General features: G+C 34.4%; 1 pseudogene across 1 annotated transcript; it reads right to left on the bottom strand.

Moving 5' to 3' along the window:
• Positions 1–255: 255 nt before the first annotated feature.
• LOC143600256 (zinc finger CCCH domain-containing protein 67-like) lies at positions 256–4,320 on the bottom strand (annotated as a pseudogene). The gene is made up of 8 exons (XR_013147441.1): positions 4,068–4,320; positions 3,799–3,980; positions 2,489–2,554; positions 2,192–2,311; positions 1,877–2,119; positions 1,527–1,796; positions 984–1,164; positions 256–511 (listed from the first exon to the last, which is right to left on the bottom strand). The product of XR_013147441.1 is annotated as a zinc finger CCCH domain-containing protein 67-like (transcript).
• Positions 4,321–13,308: the final 8,988 nt, after the last annotated feature.

The following is a 13,308-nucleotide window of genomic DNA, read 5'->3' as shown; positions in this document are numbered from 1 at the left end:
GCTAGCCGATCTCGCAAATTTGTGTGTGGGCAATTGGAATTAAGACTGCATGTATGTGGCGTTGGTTTCATATAATCATGTGTTGGAAGTTGGAACTATGTTCAACATTTAAAATCCTACTAAACAGGCAAACATTAGTTGGAACATGAATTATTTGTAATATTTTAACACATTAATTACTCATTAAAGAAAGTGTTTGCAGACCGGATTGAACATGGCATGTTTTGGTTCTTTGTTACGAAGACATAAATCAGATTTCATGTACAAACTACATTAATATAATATTAATATTAATAATACAAATATAATACATATAAGTTTAAGATCATGGATTAGGAAGCTAAGGGCCACCTGTTTTGGTACCTGTTAGAAATGGAATATGCGACGAGATGTAGCATTTGTATATTTACTGCTCATATAGCACACGAGACAAACATCCTCAAATGCCAAACCAATGCATCAAAGTCGCAACAAGTTTTTCTCTGAGATGCATGATTTCTCATCGCCCAACCTATGGACATATAGTCATTAGAAATCGCATGAGTTATAGGTTCCTCCTTAATCAGCTACCTAACAGTCTATTCCATGACCCGAACCAATTGGTTGTTTGAGCCGAACCTTGTCTTACCAACCGTTTGTTAGGGCTACTTGCAACAAAAAGCAACAAAGATGCCATTAGTATGATTCAAGTCTATAACAGACCTTTTCGTTGGGTTTTATAAGTTTAACAACTCCACCATATAAAAAAAGTAAAAAAAACTTTGATTCAGGTTCAAACAAAAGCAATAGGATTTTCAACATTTGCCCTATAATCTATTGCCTGTCTGCATGCCATTGAATACTCAAAGGGCAAAGCAGTCATTGGCTCAAACAAAAGCATAGACTGCAGCAGTACAAGACTTGACGACGAAAATAATTTAAGCATACCCTGATATCATTAAACAATTTTCTAAATATCCCCCAACATCAAATTAAAACATTACACTTGTATCCGAGGATGGCAAATTGCACCACTTGATCACCCGGATTGTTGAAACACCGACCCAGGCCCGTTGGACCCATCATATCCTTCTCCTGCAGCGTTCGGATTTACTGGATGCTCATACTTACAAGCTGCCCCATATTTGCATGTCCCATGTCTACTGAAGCGCATATATTCTGATCCTGCATTTTATTTATTATATCAATAACTAATGAGTGAATGTGTTCATGTTCTCATTCACTTAACTAAATGAACAAAAATATCTGTTCATGTTCGTTCGCTTATTGAATAAACGAACATAAACGAATTTCCTGCCGAACGGTTCACGAACAGTTCGCTGAACATTTGGTTTGTTTACAGACTTTTGACTACTGGTGGGGTGATTTCCAACCCATTTGACCCGTTCCCTTTTTAGTTATATTTGTATGTAGCCTATTTGAAATAACATAAAGCTAAGACACCTGTATTATTCATGTAATATGCATTATGATTGAAAGCTAAACTTTCTTAGAGTAATGTAAAGGACATATGAAGACGAACTTACTTTTGAAGTTCTGGTGAGTCGACTTGGAGGATGATTATATTTGCATGAGGCCCGGTATTTGCAGACTCCAGTTTTCATAAAGTGACCGCAATCAGGTTGACCGGGCCTCTCAGGATACTCTGAAACTAACATAGGAGGCTGCTGCTGCTGCTGCTGCTGATGATGATGATGAGTATACATGCTGGTATTATTACTCGGTGGATTGTTGAGGAAGAAAGCCGGTGGTATAGGTAGGCCCTGCTCTGAACTCGGGTATAAATGAGCAGGAGCCTAAACAAGTCAAAACCATGAAAATAAGTTAATTACTTAATAAATTATGAACTTAATATTAACCAGTCAGTTTCATTCACCTGATAAACATTCCAATCTGGATTTGGTGGGGCCATGGTTTGGGTAGGTGGGTACATCACTGGTGGTCTTGGGGTTGACCATGAGGATATATTGGGAATATTTGGTTGGGGTGTGGGTTGTAATGGAACCGTTGTGGGAGAATCACTGCCTCCGACTGCAGTGGGATCGGGATGGTTAAACCGACAGGTTTGACTGTATTTGCAGGAACCGTTACGCATGTAGTAAGGGCATTCTTTTTCTCCCTGTAAGGAAATTAAGTCAAAGAACAAAAGGTTTTATATTAAATATAATTATGGTTGTAAATAGTTTAATACCGGTCGGATTGGTAGGCCCACAAAGTTGTACTCTGCCACTGGTGTTTTAACAGTCTTTCTTATTCCATGATTGAATTTGCAAGCTTTTCCAATCTTGCAGCCTGCGGAAGATGTAAAATACTGCAGTAAACTCAAGTCAGTTATATAACATAGGCACATAAGTACATCAAGCATTATCATCAGTTGTGGCAAAAGACAATTGTGATTTGAGATGAATCAAACCAGATTAAAACCGTAAAACACTACATCAGAATCAATATAGATTGTATATAAACAATAATGGTAATTGGTAAATACCTTGCATTCAGTCTGCCCTTGCCTCTCCACGTTTTCTTCCTTCTGCTTCTTTGTCACCTTGATAGGCTGGTAAAAAAATGTAAAAGAGACAATTAATATTTAACTGAATGTTGTAATTAGAATGAACGGGTGAACCCTTAGTATATAAAAGTGAAGAAACCTATAAACCCTAGAGAAACATATCTAGGGCCTCTGAACCATATACTAACAAGCTATATAATAACACGCCAATAACTATAATTAAAAAAAAAAGCAAGTTTTATTCAATAACCTATATAGTAGTTGAGATCCAATGTAAGGTTTCTAGAAATTTTAACTTCTAGATGCTACTGATAATCTAATGAACATAACACCGAAGATATATGATACTGCAGTAAACTAAAGTCAAATTTGTAAAAAAGGTGCAACATCATAAATACACCAATCTTAACGACTAAAGATCCAGGAGGCTGAACTCTGAAGATCATAGACTATCCTAATAAAGATCAAGGTCTAAAAAGAGCTATGAATGGCAGTGTACTACATAGCATCAGTTATGTAGCTTACGCATATAGGCAAATCAAGTATTATCATCAGCTGTGACAAAACACAATTGCGATTTGAGATGGATCAAACCAAATTAAAACCGTACAACACTGCATCTGAATCAATAAAGATTGCATGGGAACATTATTAAAAAAAATGTTACAATGATGGTAAATACCTTGCGCTCAGTCTGTCCCTGCCTCTCCACGTTTTCTTCCTTTTGCTTCTTTGGCTCCTTGGCGGGCTGCTAAAAAACAAGTCTTTTTCAGTAACTTATAGTCTCACTGAAATCCAATGCAAGGTTTCTTGAATATCTAACTACTAGATTCTACTGATAATCCAATGAACATAACATCAAAGATATATGATACTACAGTAAACTCGAGTCAAATTTGTAAAAAGGCGCGACGGCATAAAGACACCAATCATAATGACTCAAGACGTCAGGATTAACTTAACTATACAAACAGGAGGTTGAAGATCATAGATTATCCTAATAAATATCAATGTTCACCACAAGCAAATCAAGCATTATCATCGCGACACACAACCGTGATTTGTAATAAAACCAAATTAAAACCATACAACAGTGCATCTGAATCAACAGAGACAGTATATACCTTGCGGTCAGTCTGGCCATTTTCTTCCTTGAGCTTCTTTGTCTCCTTAGTATGCTGCTAAAAATCAAATCTTTTCAATAACTTACTAATTAAACTACAAGATGCAACTAACATAACATAACTTCTGATCCTAAAACATAATCCAATTAATGAAAACAAACCAACCTGATTTTTCCTTCTGATAGGGTGATTAAACTTGCAATTTGACCCGAACTTACACATCCCTGTCCGAATATAATACGCGCAATCCTCGGCATCTAGTCTCAATGGATAATGATAACCTTTGGATTTACCAACACTTAAACTCTCATTTTCCAGATCTTCCACATCCTCAGCCCTAATTACTTCTTCTTCTTCTTCTTCATTATTATTATTATTATTATGATTCTCATAATCCCCAATTTCATTATTTTCACATATTATGCCCCTCTCACCAGTTTCTGACTCTTGTAAAACCCTAACCTCCTTCGGATCTACTGCTTCGTTGTTTATTGGTACAAGTGAATGTTGTTGTTCTTTATGGTTGCAGGATAATACAAGGTTCTGGAGGTCTTGAGTGAGAACCTGTAGTAGTTGCTTATCATCATCGATGAGTGAATCTGGATGATGATGATGAGATTTTGGGTCAAATGGCTCTTCCTCCATGTTTCCTCTAGTTGTTGTTCTCCATTTTTGTAAAAACCACATTTGATTGATAAGAGTTATTATATTTCTGAAGAAAGGTTGAAGACGAGAGTTTGACGATAATCAATAGTGTGATTTCACGGATGATTCATTACTAAATCACGATTTATTATTATACATATTATAGAAGTTTGTTTATTTAACAACTAAAATGAATAAAAAGAAACTTAGATATAGTTATTTGCATATTACTACTATATATAAACGAGAAGTTTGGTGACGCTGGACTATGATTGGTGTATTTGGTAAGATTTTATTGGATCAAATTTTGTTTTGTTTTGTTTTTTTTTTTGTTTTAAACTTTGATAATTATATTTCTAATTATCTTTGTTATGTTTGTTTTTTATTAGTTTAGTTCCAATACCAATATACCGTAACGGATGTGATAAAAGCTGACATAATTTGTGTAGACTTAACGCATTTTGTTTTAGTTATAGTACCGTAACGAAACTGACAGAATGACAATTATTTTTTTAGTCCGGTTTTATAACGAACGTGAAAAATCCAACCAAATTTGCATAGACTCACTGCCAGGGACCAACGACGCTCGGGTTTTACCAACGCTCAAGTTTCACCGACCAACGCTATCCCAATGTTTCATCTCAATTTTTATAACTTTTTTTTTTGTTTTAGTTTCCGTACAATAACACATGTAACAGAAACTGACCGAATTCACGTCAACTTACCGCCTCAATACTTAGGACCAGTAATACTTGTGTCTTACCAACGTTCGGATTTACCAACCTGCCCGGCGCGACGTGCCGGGTTAAAAACTAGTTTCATATATAAAATGTCTATGATTACATCGAAACAGAAGGCAGGCGGGCAACAAGCTACGCCGCTACCCCCTTTTGAATTGCAAAACCCAATCTTTTAAAAACTACATTTGCGGATCTTGGAGTCATATCATTACTACGCATGACCCGTTGGACACGGGTAAGTAACTTCACAGCTTCAGGCGCGAGGAAACCAAAAGTGTCAAAAGCAAAATGAATAAAAACGTGTTGGTTGTCAAGACACGTCTTCTCATGTTTGGTCACCTTGCCTGAAGCAGCTTTCAAAGCAGCTTGATCGGCTGTGAAACCAGTACTCCCTAAGCCCACCAGAGGGGAAACCCCTGTCAAATCCACACAAGCATGTTTTCCTCCTATCCATCCAAACACCAAAATGTCAGCCGGCCAAAGAGATGATCTTCCTTCCGACGGGTCAGTCAGGAAATTCACAGGTGCTTCTTTCTTAACAGAAATTCCGGCCCGCCTGAGTATGTCAAAGAGCACATCCCTAACCAGATCGTGTCGGTACTTGAACCCCGAGAGCTTTTTACAATATAGTGAAACGAATGAATATGAACGCGTGTCTCGTTCGGTTCATTTATGTTGGTGAATGTTTGTATTGTTTAAGTTCGCTCGTTACGGTTATTTATGTTCACTAGTTTATATTTGTTTAAGTTTGCTGCTTTACATTCATTGATATAATCATTTAATATTTTTTTATGTGTGTTCTAATTTAATATAGTTTTTTTATTCAACAAAGTGGTTCTTTTTTGCTTTTAATTGATTTTTAACTTAGTTATGTTTATTCACTGGTTCATTTATGTATGTCTGTTTATAATCATGAAATGTTTGTTTATGCTGTTAATGAACGAACATAAACGAATACGAATAAGAAACCCTTGTTAGTTTAATTGTTTGTGTTTGATTGTTTGTTCGATTAAAGTTAAACGAAAAACACGAGCATGCTCTGTTTGTGTCCGTTCATTTTATGAGATAAAGAGTGAAAGAGTAAGAAAGGCGAGAGAGAGAGAGAGAAAGAGTGAGGTAGGATGTCGTTTTTCAAAGCTGAAGTTGTGATTTTCTCGACAACATATTATATTGTAGTTATATTATATTGTAGTTGTTGTATTACTTTGATCTATTATGAGTTTTTGGAGGCTTTTTTTATACTCCTTTATTATACATGACTACATTATTACTTATAAGTGTTTTAGTTTTTTGTAACTTCTATTTTAAATTGGTATGCATTGCACACATCTAACTTCAACTATACTGATAATAAAACTATACTAATAAAAGAAAATATAATTTATCTAATCTAAATATACTAACAAAAGAAACATCTGGTGTAGTTTCTGCTTTAGGCACAAAAAAGACACAAATCCACGTTTTCTCAACCCATAAGTGTATCGCCCTAGAACAACTAAGGCTAAAGGTACATCTACAGAGGAAAAGACAAAAATGGTCTAAGGAAAAGACGGTTAGAGATCATTATCATAATAGTACTCACAATCATATAAAAGAAAACCTTCTTGAAAGGGACATGAAATTGCCCCATCTGCGATACCATAGTACTAGTTGATGCGATCGGTGTAAATATAAGCATAAATATATAATGTATGATCATAACAAAGCTAATGATCATTTACACCCACACCATTCATAAGTGCTTTTATTCTCTTATCTTACTCTCACCTTATTATCGTAATGATCATTTACTCTCAATAAGGTCGGTATCATCTTATGCTCATAATGTTTGATATTTGCTTTAACACAGTCCAACTCAAACATGTTAGATATTTACGCTAAACTTTTTTTTAATTAAATTTACTACATATGCGTGTGTGTATCTACATCTACATATATTCTAATAAAAGAATATAATTGGGGACACATGTCACTTGGATATCCATTCATAGCCCAAATTTGCCGCTCAAACTATTTTTCGCCTCAAACCTCCAACATCTTTCATCACACCATCAATTTCAAAAGCCGACACGACGATATCAGATAAGATTTGTGAATGCCAATACTTGTCTTAAAAGTGGTCTTCCATGTGAGCGGATTGTCAACACTGATCTCACTTACTAATCCACAATAAACGTACGTTTAGGATTTTGTTCTAAAGTATAATATTAACAATCCTAGAAAGAAAAATACAACTTGGAAGGCATGTCATAGTCATTTTCGAAGGGATAAATGGCATGACTCGGCATCAGGTACTTGTTAAAAGAATTGTTAAGGATCATATGAGTTATGATTACTAAGATGATTGCACGTTGTATAAGGTCTTAGAAAGCGGTCCTTGCCCTCTTCAATTGAAGACCGATGTACCTTCCAATGATTTTGTCTATCTAAATATATTACCAGGGTGACTCGGCCGTTTGTGTGACATTCGTCAATTTCGGGTCTTGTTTGTATTCGTTTTTGTATTTGTTTATTATGTAAACCGACCCGATTTGTAAACCGAAGCTTATGTTATAATCAAAATGATGGATTTATGTTACAATATTTTTTCACACTTGCTGGGTCTTGAAAACATCCTATTTTTATTTATTTATTTATTTATCTATCTATTTTTTTGTTGTTTTGTGTTTTTGTCTTGATCCATTTTGCATGAAATCTCTTGTGTCTCACACCCATATTTGACCACCAACATTACCCTATATATACACCACATTTCCTCTTCATTTTCCCTTGCTACAACTCAAAAAAAAAAAAAAACTCTCTCAAACATCAAAGATTCAAGGTTATCTTCTTAAGTGTTCTTGAAGGTTTTTAGTCTTTCATCTTAATTAGTTTATGTAGCCTTATTAATACTTGTTTATGGTTGTGCAACATATATATAATATACACCCCTTGTTTACCTTTGGTAGTTACTTCTTCGATTCCGGTCGGTGAGGTTTCGGACCTCATAAGGCAAGGCTTCATGGAGGACTTCGTGTCCTTGATATATATACATCTATATAACTTGTTCATACATATTAATCTTGCTTATTTTAGTTTGTTGGTCATGTTTACAAGTTCCATGGTTATGGGTTTTTAAGAGTCTATGCTTCGGTTTAACCGTAAATAGCTCTAAACCGTAAACCAAACTTTGTTACTAGTTTTGTTAAATAATTGTTTAAACATACTTATTGTTAGATCAAAGTTTCTAAAATCATTTTTACAAATTCTATGGTTATGGGTTTGTAGAATCTTACCTCGGTCTTAACCCGAAACACGATCCGAACCGAAAACCGAACTTTTGTTTAAAGACTTTATTGTTAACTTTTGGTATTTTTTATTTGTACATTATTATACAAGTTCTTTAGTGTTTGGACATGTGGAAACCATCTATGAACTTGTTGTGAGATGGAAACCGAACCAAACCGATTCTTACTCGCTTAAGACACACAAGTGTGTTTTTTTAGCCATCAAGACTTGTATATTTCTTTAAAAATAGTTACAAATTGATTTTTAAATATTTTCTTAAGTACTTGGAAATGTTGGATCCAACTTGATCTCATAACAAAGTTCGGACCGACAAAACCGAACACTCTCTTAACGTGCGTTGTTAGTTCTAAAACAATGGAACTACATACTTGGTTAAGTCTTATTAAATTTTATTGAGTTATCTCATAACATTCAATATTTTGGAAAGTTGACTTTGGGTTTGACCAATTATCAAGACCCGAACCGACAACCTGAACACTCGATAAAAAAAACCGTTCTAGTATCCTTATTCCAAAGGGATTTGCATTCTTGCATTTTATCCACCTTATTACTTAACATAGGCTGAGTAAATACTAAGGTTAGATACTTTAACCCGGTTTCGAGCAAACTTACATTTTTAAAGGGTTATTATTATAAATTATTAAATAGTTATATTTTAAAACCTTGAACTTTAATTATTTACATTTCTCAACATTTATTTTGTTTAAAGACCTTCAAGACAACCTTTCTAAATTCAAGACTTCTTTTCTTTTTAGGCATTGTGCGTTAAACTCGTCGTTCCGACAAATCTCCAAATTATCATCTTTCAAGTTTACTACTTGAAGGTGAGTACTTCATACCCCATTTTCCATATTTTATTTTGGGGGTGACATTTCATACTTATTCAACAAAATGCTTTATATTTGAATCTTAAACCACAAACGTAGTTGTATACTTTACCTAAATAATTGCTCGATTTGGTGTTCTATGCTTATATGCCTATGTGTTTATTGCTTTTGGTTGGTGGAACTATAAAATCCTAGACTATTTGGCATCCCCTTATAGCAAGGTGTCGTTAACGTAATGCAATTAACGATAACTATAAAATCCTAGACTATTTGGCATCCCCTTATAGCTAGGTGTCGCTAATGTGTTTCGCGATATCTATTTATCCAAATTACCACTTTTATTTATCGTTTCGTATGCAAGTTTTGTGGCTATCTTTATTATATACTAATATGATCAAACTTATGAATTGCTCACCGACCTTTGTGTTGACAAACTTTATTTTATGAAATGTTGCAGGTTTGCATCTTAGTTGATTTATGATTGTGAAGAAAACGACATCAAAGACCTTAGGATATTAGTAAAAATGAACAATATCAAATTTGCTATATTTTGTGATATCTTGTTTATGGTTATTTTATGGATAATTGTTATGTGACATTTTCGATGTTGTGAAATGAAATGAGTTTATTAAATACTGTCACTTTAATTAGTGTCATGTGCTTATGGACAATCGTTACACCTCGGCATGTTCCGCCGCCTTTGGTCGGGGTGTGACAGTTTGCACCCCTAAACGTGACTCAATGGTAATTATGTACCTGATCTCTTGTTCTTTAGCAAGTAAGCTGGAAATGAGGTGACGGGCTTTTGCAAGCTCGTTTAGCTTGTGAGGTGAAATGTCTCAGTGCATTTATGTCGCATGTGTAATGTTTCTCACCAAACAACATTTCATCGCTCGCAATCAGTAATAAAGAACGCAACCTAGACTATACATATCTGAAGCTTGGTTTGGACGGCCTCCATCAATGACTTCAGGTGCTCGAAATCCCAACGTGTCTTGATCATGAGGATGCCTGCTTCTTATAGCAATTCTGGTGATTCGATTTTCACAAAATTATATAAATTAGGTTTGTCTAGTCCTCCAAGTCCAAACTTTCGGGTTGGCTTACAGACTTTTAATTTATTGAAATGCAACAATTGCAGGGAGGAGCTCTATTTTCAGTAGGTGAACCTCTTAAAGTTTTGGATTTATACTTCACTGCTTGTTTCATGCACTTTTAGTGAATGTGTATCGCTTCATGAAAGCTCGCTTGGAAATTAAGATGATACATGTTGTACAAGGCACATGCTACAGTTGAACTCTCTTGCTTAGTCGTATTTAGGGGTCACTACAATGGATGGTGTCTATACAATCTTTTTTCTATAATTCAAATGTTATGTTTCTTTTATTGCAAGCCTTCTTTCAAAGTTAATTAAAAGATCTAACGTCAATATTTCATATTTAGATTGTTTAATTATTATAATCAGTCATATTGTTCGCTTCATTCTCTTTCTCACATTACTTTTGTCATTTGTCATTTAAATTAGCTTTTACGCATGTATTGTTAAGTGAAGAATCTAGAAAACTATTTTGATAACTCGGGGCCCTACATAACATCATATGTTGCCATGCAAAATGACGAATGACAAATAAATATACTTAAGAAGAAATTAAGCGAACACAAGACTCTACTCAGCCAATCGTGGCAAGCTAACTTGGCTGATGCTAAATATGTAACTGAGTTGAATTTCAACTATCCAAATTGATGCAAAGAAAAATATACGAAACTGAAAATTGTAAAACATCCAAAAAGAACAAATAGGCACACTGATGAAAGGGGGTATTCAATAAATCTATAATCAAGAAACTTACAAAACATGAAAATTAGATATAATTTCATTATAGAGATAAAAAAATTTGATTATATTGACATAAATACTCGTATATTTTTAATCCCTATAATTTAGATTAGTTATTTAATTAAATGATGGATTGATATGTTCTGATTGCATGACATAAATATGTTTTCATTGAAAAAAATAAAAGAATAGTCTGATCATGATCGTAAGAGTTCAATTAAGTCAACGTGGCCGACTGAGTTATGAGTTATGAGTTATGACTCGTAAGAGTTAAATCTTGGGTAACAGACATCAAATCCGCTTAAGTTAGTTAACCGGTATTGACATATAATAACTAGCTTATTAGTTAATCTAATTAACCTACAAGGATGCTTATCATAACATAACCCTAGCAACCAAAAAAGTCCCACCGCTGTCGCCACTCATGATCGCCAGTCACCATCGCCATTGCCGCACTTGATGCCGCTGTTCGCCGCGCTGCCACTATACCCCTCAACTATCGGGGTCTACGGGCTGGGTATTGCTAATCCCATACCCGTACTCGGTTATAAAATCCAGTCCCATACCCGGCCCATTACCCGTCGGGTAATTACTCACCGGGTATCGGGTATACCCATTAGATTGTTAAAAGAATTTCGTTAAGATTTTTAAGTAGATTTTTTTTACCATTATAGTTTATATACACACAGTTCACAAAAATATATATACACACAAGAGTTCTAAAGTTACAAATTCACATACACACTACAAAATACACACAAATTAACTAACCAGTGCCGGGGGGGGGGGAGTCAATGATGGGTGATGGTGGGGTGGGGGTGACGTTTACGTCTACAGCGGGCGGTTACAAGCAGCATTGATGGCGACGCCGCGGTATAGCGTTGCTGGGTGGCATGATTCAGCAACGGGTTAGTAGTGGTCGACGGACGACAATATTGAATAGTGCTGTAGCTGTTGGGGGCGGGTGGTAGAGGTCAGGGTTATTATGGTATTTGTGAACATTCCTGTGAAATCCTTCAAAGCATCGGAGGAATTTGGATTCCATCAAGAGTGGGAAATGGTTGGAATTAAATTCAATTCCAAATCTTTTCTCTATCCAACCAAATTCACGAAATATGAAATTTAAATTCCAATTCTAATGAACTCCATCCAACCAAACAGCTCCTGTAACTTCAATTAATTAGGTTGGCATAGTATACAAAATGCACCAATTGTTCGTTGCAAATCTAATCCAAAACAATTCTAATTTTTTTTTCCAAAATTTAAAATAAAAACATAAATTAAAAAATAAATTTTATAATAAAAGAAAATAGTATATAAATAATTTTCTATTTATAAAGAGTAAAATTTTAAAGCATCTAAAAAAAACTATTAACTTTTTATTACTAATTTAAACAAAGTAATATATAAATAAATTAAGTTGGTAAATTAAAATAGAAAGCCCATGGCTTTAAAAAAAATTCCAAGAAAAAAAGCCCATGACTTTTAAGAAATGTCCAAAAAAAGCCCATGGCTTTAAAAAAAACAAGTAATCTAATAAACAGTAGGAAATTAGGGTTTTGATTCTTCTTAATCTTTTCTTCCTATTGCAGATTAAAAAAATAATAAAAAAATTCTCGTGAGCTGCCGCTAGTCCCATCGCGGGAGTCCAATCGCGCCACAAACCGCTTGGAGGTGTTGTGGTGTTTGCCATCTACATGGCTCGAGGCTTCCGTTAGCAGCCGACAACACACAACCTTATATTATTTCCAAATCTACATATACCGTTAAAACAAAATTATTCTTTTACATGTCATTTAACTAGAGTAGCCAAGTAGGATACCAACTAATAGTATTACCATTTATAGAATTTGCAACAAAGTTACAAATATAACATTAAACGTAGTATTAAATGAGATTTTTAGATATTTTTGAATTATAAAATTTTATTTATCATATCTTATGAATCTATAAAGTATGTTATCATGTATATTATTAAATTTAACTTTTTTAACCACTCGTGTATTACACGGACTATATCCTAGTTAAACATACAAGACATCGTATACACATTGTTTTTTAAACGGCCACATCATTGCTAACCTATTAAAGGTGCCATTTAATCACATTTTATAATTAAAAACTGTAGTTTAAAAGCCTAACTTTCTTTAACTACATTTAGTGACGGGTTTAAAAGCCCAACTTTCTTCAAGAACATTAAACGAAGAACATGTTTATTGATGATTTCTATATCTCCACAACATTACTAAAAATGAATATGTGTTCGTTTATTAACAACAACAAAAAAATTCAACTACGATAAAAGAAGAAGGCAAGCGAGCAACAAGTTTGAGTTTGG

This window comes from Bidens hawaiensis, unplaced genomic scaffold, assembly GCF_021521415.1.
Source record: "Bidens hawaiensis isolate Kalapana, Puna unplaced genomic scaffold, B.hawaiensis_p1.1 tig00053861_1, whole genome shotgun sequence".
NCBI classification, from domain to species: Eukaryota; Viridiplantae; Streptophyta; class Magnoliopsida; order Asterales; family Asteraceae; genus Bidens; species Bidens hawaiensis.
This window is presented reverse-complemented; position numbering and strand designations above follow the sequence as displayed.